Genomic DNA, 6,272 nt, shown 5'->3' with positions numbered 1-6,272 from the left:
CAGGGTTGTCAGGAGTCAACATTTCTTTTGGGGAAATGAGCACCCGTGTCCTCTCCTGTGTGTGACCTTGTCAGTTACCACCTTGCCCAACCCTCCCGTAGCAGTGTGGATTCCCAGCGCCCACCTGTGAGCCGTTTCAGTCTGACTGAGTCCACATGGATACCCATCCCTGCCTGCTTTTTATACTTTCCTGTTAGATTTGCAGGAGGAGTTCTGGTTACATAATTTCTTCTGAACAGTCTTGTTGCCCAATCATAAGCTTCCATTTGCATATCAGTAACAAAGTAAACTGATGATAATAATGCTTTCAGGCTTGGCACAGTGGCTCATGCCTGCCTTGGAAGGCCATGGCAGGAGGATCAGTTGAGGTCAGGCGTTCAAGACCAGCCTGGGCAACATGGAGAAACCCCATTTGTGCTAAAAATACAAAAGAAAAAAATAGCATTGCTTGGTGACGCATGCCTGTAGTCCCAGCTACTTAGGAGGCTGAGGCACAAGAATCTCTTGAACCTTGGAGGAGGAGGTTGTAGTGAGCCAAGATCCCACCACTGCACTCCAGCCTGGGCAACCTAGTGAGACTCCATCTCAAAAAAATAATGCTTTTAATAATAATGATGATGATGGTGATGATATTCACAGAGCTAACATATTCTGAGAGATTACTAGTCATCAGATACCATTTAGTACTTTATATATTTGGTTTTATTTACTTTTTGAAACAATCTTGTCGGGTAGGTGCTATCATCAAACCATGTTACAGATGGGAAAACTGAGGTTCACTAAGGTTAACTAATATGCCCAGAGAATCAGATCTTGGAAATGAATACAGATCAGTCTGACCCCAAAGCCTGTGCTTTTAACCACTGGCTTTCCTACGTTGATGGCAGAGTTGGAAGGGGAGCCTGAACCACATGTTACAGGAAGCTAAACAGAAATTGTTATCTTTAAACAGAGTCTTTGTGTAACAGGAAGGATGACAGGATTATATTAGTGTCACCTTTTTGTGCTTCGCCGAGGCCATAACATCCAGACCTCCAGTCTAGAAGTCTTTACACGTCCTGCTCCCAGCCCACACCCACTCACCCACCCAGCACATTCAGAAGCTTAGCTGGGAAAATGGGTGCAGGAATCCAGCTACATAAAGGGTATAAATGTCCCTTTCGGAGAGGCACTGTGGGAAGAACAAAGGATTTGAAACCAGACAGACTTGAATTCAGATGCTAGTTCATGACCTTGGGTAGATTACAGATCTCCTTTTCCCAGCTCAGCCACCTTGTCTGTGTAAGCTTTCCAGGTCACCAGCTAACTGCCAGGGCTCAGGGGTCACTGCAGGTAGCATGATGTACATAGTTCATATGTGGTTGGCATCTTACCCTTCCTTTCTCAAATCAGGGGTGACTGGGCCTCTGTCTGCTCCATCCTGTGCACACTCAAGAACCTGCCGGACTTCTGTGAGGAAGGTAGGGTACTGAGCCGTGTGCTGGGCCTATGTGCAGAAGGTAGGGTACTGAGCCGTGTGCTGGGCGTATGTGCAGAAGGTAGGGTACTGAGCCGTGTGCTGGGCCTGTGTGCAGAAGGTAGGGTACTGAGCCGTGTGCTGGGCCTATGTGCAGAAGGTAGGGTACTGAGCCGTGTGCTGGGCTGGGGTGATTGCCTGTCTCTGACCTCCTTTGCCTCTCCCTCTGCTAACAGAGCAGAAGCCTGTTCTGCCCCTTGTGCGGCTGCCCCTCTCTTTCAAATGCTTGGCTTTTGGGGCAGGTGCTGGCTCTGAGAGATACTCTTCATTTACCAAAAGTGTTTAGAGCCGCTCATTTCCACAGGCCAGGGCTGGGGTGGCTCAAGCCCAGCCAGTTTACCTACAGCCACTGATTCAGGCCATATGTGCCCTCTTAGAATGGATGCTGGATCTAGGGTCCGTGCCGAGCTCAGCCAAAACCAGCAGGCAGGAGGGCTGCTCTCGGCCCCTGAAAGATGAGGGGCTAAAGCCAGTGTCTGTTCGTCTATTTTCCTTCTCACTTTGTGGATGTTCTCAGATCCCATCTGGTCGGCCACTCACGCAGCAGGGTGGGCAGGCAGGGCCCAGCTGGTGCGAGCTTTTGGTTGATGAGCGTGATGTCAAGGGTTCCGTCCCTGCCTGCAGTGAAAAGTGCATAGACTTTGCAGTGGGGACACGTCTGGGTGAAATACTAGCTCGAGCATCCCTCTGGATGAGTCACTTGGCTTTCTGAGCCTCACACTTCTTATCTGTGAAATGGACTCGCAATTAATGCTTTGTGACTGTTCGACATGTTGTATGTAAAGTGCATCAAGCTGTTCTTTGGCCTGTAATATGCTGGAGCCAATCCATATTGGCTTTTGAAAGCCAAGTGTTGAATTCTCAGGAATCCTGCAAGCCAGATGTTAAGCCATTAAGCTGGAAATGGGCCACGCTGTAGTGGGAGTATTTATACCGTGGAAATCAGCAAACATTTCAAATCAGGACTTCCCCCAGCCTGAAGTCCATAGCACTTCGTGTGGAGGTTGGGAAGGAACGTTCTTACCTGTCCTTCTTCCTTCTTTGTGGTGGTCTCTTCTCCCGTTCAGAATCATCCCCCAAGACTCCAAGCCCAGGACTTTCTGGTCCAAGCCTGGTCTGTGCTGGATGTGAAAACATTCTATTCTTTTCTCATCCAGCCCCACTGAGCCTCCCAAAGCCTCAAGCCCTTTCACATCTCACTCACAACCTGGCATGAAAGCCCGAGACTGGCCGGGCGCGGTGGCTCAAGCCTGTAATCCCAGCACTTTGGGAGGCCGAGACCGGCGGATCACGAGGTCAGGAGATCGAGACCATCCTGGCTAACACAGTGAAACCCTGTCTCTACTAAAAAAAAAAAAAAAATACAAAAAACTAGCCGGGCGAGGTGGCGGGCGCCTGTAGTCCCAGCTACTCGGGAGGCTGAGGCAGGAGAATGGCGTGAACCCGGGAGGCGGAGCTTGCTGTGAGCGGAGATCCGGCCACTGCACTCCAGCCTGGGTGACAGAGTGAGACTCCGTCTCAAAAAAAAGAATTAAAAAAAAAAAAAAAGAAAGAAAGCCCGAGACTGACTAAGTCTTGGTCCTGTGGATCCTGCTGCCTGGTGTGATGTGCTCCTCCTCCTGCAGTCCCTGCCATGTTCTTTCTTCCTTTCTCTCTCTCTCTGTCTCTATCTCTCTGTCTCTCCTTCCCTCTCTCCCTCTCTGCTTCCCTCCTGGATTCCACTGTATTCCTTCTTTATTTGTGAGCAAGCAGAGGAGTGAAAGGGATGAAATGCTCTCTTCTCATCGCTGTACCATTTCAGCACCCAGGACAGTCCCCCCTACACACACCCCCTGCCGGCAAGTAGAGGCTCTCCTGCTTTGGGTTATATGTTGCATTGCCTTGTACACTGGGTCCAGCCTGTGCTTCCTACTCAAAGTCCTAATGAGGATGCACACACTAGGGCGTATCTGTCTCCACACTTAGGAGACAAATCTAAGAGCAGGGCTGACACATGGTGCCATCTTCAAATGGGACGTATTTGATTATTTGATTGCTATCTGAAATTGCCTCGACGAGGCTAGCATTTGCACACCATCCTATGCAACATCTACTGTGGACATCAGGCTTGTGATAATATGTGGGGTGAAGGACTGTGGGCAGGAAACTTGTTCCATGATTTTTTTCAGTGTCGACTTGTGGGTAGTTTTCACTCATTTCGTGGGGGTAAGATTTGTGCGAAGAGTCAAGAGTCCTGTTGCCCGAGAATGGAAAGATGTCAAGCATCACAGACTTTCTCCTGCTCCTTGGGGGTGGAGGTCGATTGAGGCTTTGTATGAGCGCATCTGGCAGGAAGTGACATCTGTAGCAGCAGCTGGCTGGAAGAACGCTGAAGATGGGGTGTGGCTAGGTTCAGTGATGAATGGTGCTTTACATTCCTTCCCAGAATTTTTCAAAGTGGGTTCTGCTACAACTGCAAAGGGAATGATTGGGTGAGGAGCTGCAATGGTTGTCCTTTATACAGCAGAGTGCTCTGTGTGTCCTTGTTCAAGCTTTGCAAGCAGGTGAAATGGGCATGCATTTGTACCTCTTTCCCATCTCACAGGCACAGCATGACCCTTGAGAAGGTCCAAGGGGAAGTGGGACTTAATAGCTTCTTGGAAAGCGAGAATATCACTATGCTTTGACTTTGCCAGCAGTATAAATTAGTAGCAGGTGCTGTCAAAGCCTCCATTTGACTCTCTGTTTCTCTTTGGAAGTACTTTGCACACTGACGATGATTTTTTTAAAGCATGTGCAATTGTTGATTAGGTGTATCTCCTGCATGTCTCTAGACTGTGAACTCTGAGGGAGGAAGGATGGCCACTGTGTCTGTCTTGTTCACCACAGTGTCATCAGCCATTTTCACAGTGTTGGACTTGTAGGACGTGCTCATGAAATGCTTATGGAAAGACTGACTGTCATTACTCTTCTGGGTTAATGAATAATATTAATTATTACCAATAATAGCAAAATATTAGTAACATGAATGATTTGGGGCTTAGGAAAAGCTGGATTCCAAACCTTGTTTCTCTTCTTAGGTGCATGTGTACATTCAAATCACTTGGACTTTCTATAGTTTTGAGTTTCTTATTTTATAAAGTGTGAACAGTAATAGCTTTCACAGAGTGTTGTTTTCCGGGATGAAAGAATTAATGCCTCTCAGCTCCCAGTGCAGAGGCGAGCATATCATTAAAATTGTTGTGTTTATTGTTAATATAATTATCTTTATTAGTATGTCTTGCAGCTCTCTCACATTCATTTAGAAGTGCTAGTTGGAATAAGTTGGCATTTTCAAAATTTAAGCCACTTTGCTAAGGTGTGATTAAGATACAAAAATCTGGACATCATTAACATATACAACTTGTTAAGGTTGGAGATAAGAATACATCTGTGAAACCATCACCACAACTTACACCATAAATCTGTCCATCACCTCTGAAAGTTTCCTCCTGACTGCTTATTTATAATTGTTAATATTTTTAGTTTCATGTGAATTAAGAACACTTAACATAAGATCTGTAGCTCTTATAGCCATATCCAAGGACTTCTAGAAATAGTCTTCCCTTCATCCATGTCCCTGCAAAGGACATGAACTCATTCTTTTTTATGAGTGCATAGTATTCCATGGTGTATATATGCCACATTTTCTTTATCCAGTCTATCATTGATGGGCATTTGGATTGGAATAAACACAGGAACAGAAAACCAAACACCACATGTTCTTACTCATAAGTGAGTTGAACAATGAGAAAACATGGACACAGGGAGGGAACATCACACACCAGGGCCTGTCAGGGGGTGGGGAGCAAGAGGAGGGAGAGCATTAGGACAAATACTTAATGCATGTGGGGCTTAAAACCTAGATGATGGGTTGATAGGTGCAGCAAACCACCATGGCATATGTATACCTGTGTAACAAACCTGTACATTCTGCACATGTATCCCATAACTTAAAGTAAAATTTTAAAAAATTAGTCTTCTCTGAATATATGTGGTATACGTCTCTTGATTGGGGACCTATTTATTAATTTTTCTCTGGGAATGATCTGGTTGAATTGGAGGACTCTGGTTTCACTAACTTCAAAGTAAGCTATATATGTTCTTAGAACCATGATTTCCTGACAAATTCACATTAACAACACTAATAATAGTTAATGTATCAACAATTTATTGTATCACAAACGCTTTGTGGTTTTTCTCACACTTAATCCACATTACGAGACAGTGTGGTTGATCCTGCTGTCACTGTCTTACAAAGGATGAAATTGGGACTGGAGTGAATAAAGTACGTACAATCACAGGGCCGGTGAGTAGGAGTGGAATAAGAATGCAAGGCCTGACAGCCCGACTCTAGGGTCTGAAGTATTGAGCAGCACACTGTGGCTCAGCTGTCATATAGAGGCACTCACTGTTCACTTGCTGGACTTGGTGGGTTTGGTTTGAGGTCTGCAAATTTCGTTTCTTTAGTTTTCTTTCTTTTCTTTTTCTTTTCTGTTTTTTCTTTTCTTTTCTTTTCTTTCTTTTCTTTGTTTCTTTCTTTGAGATAGAGTCTCACTCTGTCACCCAGGTTGGAGTGCAGTGGCATGATCTTGGCTCACTGTAACCTCTGCCTTCCAGTTCAAGCTATTCTCTTGATTCAGACCTCCAGGTAGCTGGGATTACAGGCGCCCACCACAGCGCCTCGCTAATTTTTGTATTTTTCGTAGAGATGAGATTTTGCTACATTGGCCAGGCT

Source organism: Mandrillus leucophaeus, unplaced genomic scaffold, assembly GCF_000951045.1.
Source record: "Mandrillus leucophaeus isolate KB7577 unplaced genomic scaffold, Mleu.le_1.0 Scaffold195, whole genome shotgun sequence".
Lineage (NCBI taxonomy): Eukaryota > Metazoa > Chordata > Mammalia > Primates > Cercopithecidae > Mandrillus > Mandrillus leucophaeus.
Note: the sequence above shows the minus strand (reverse complement) of the source record.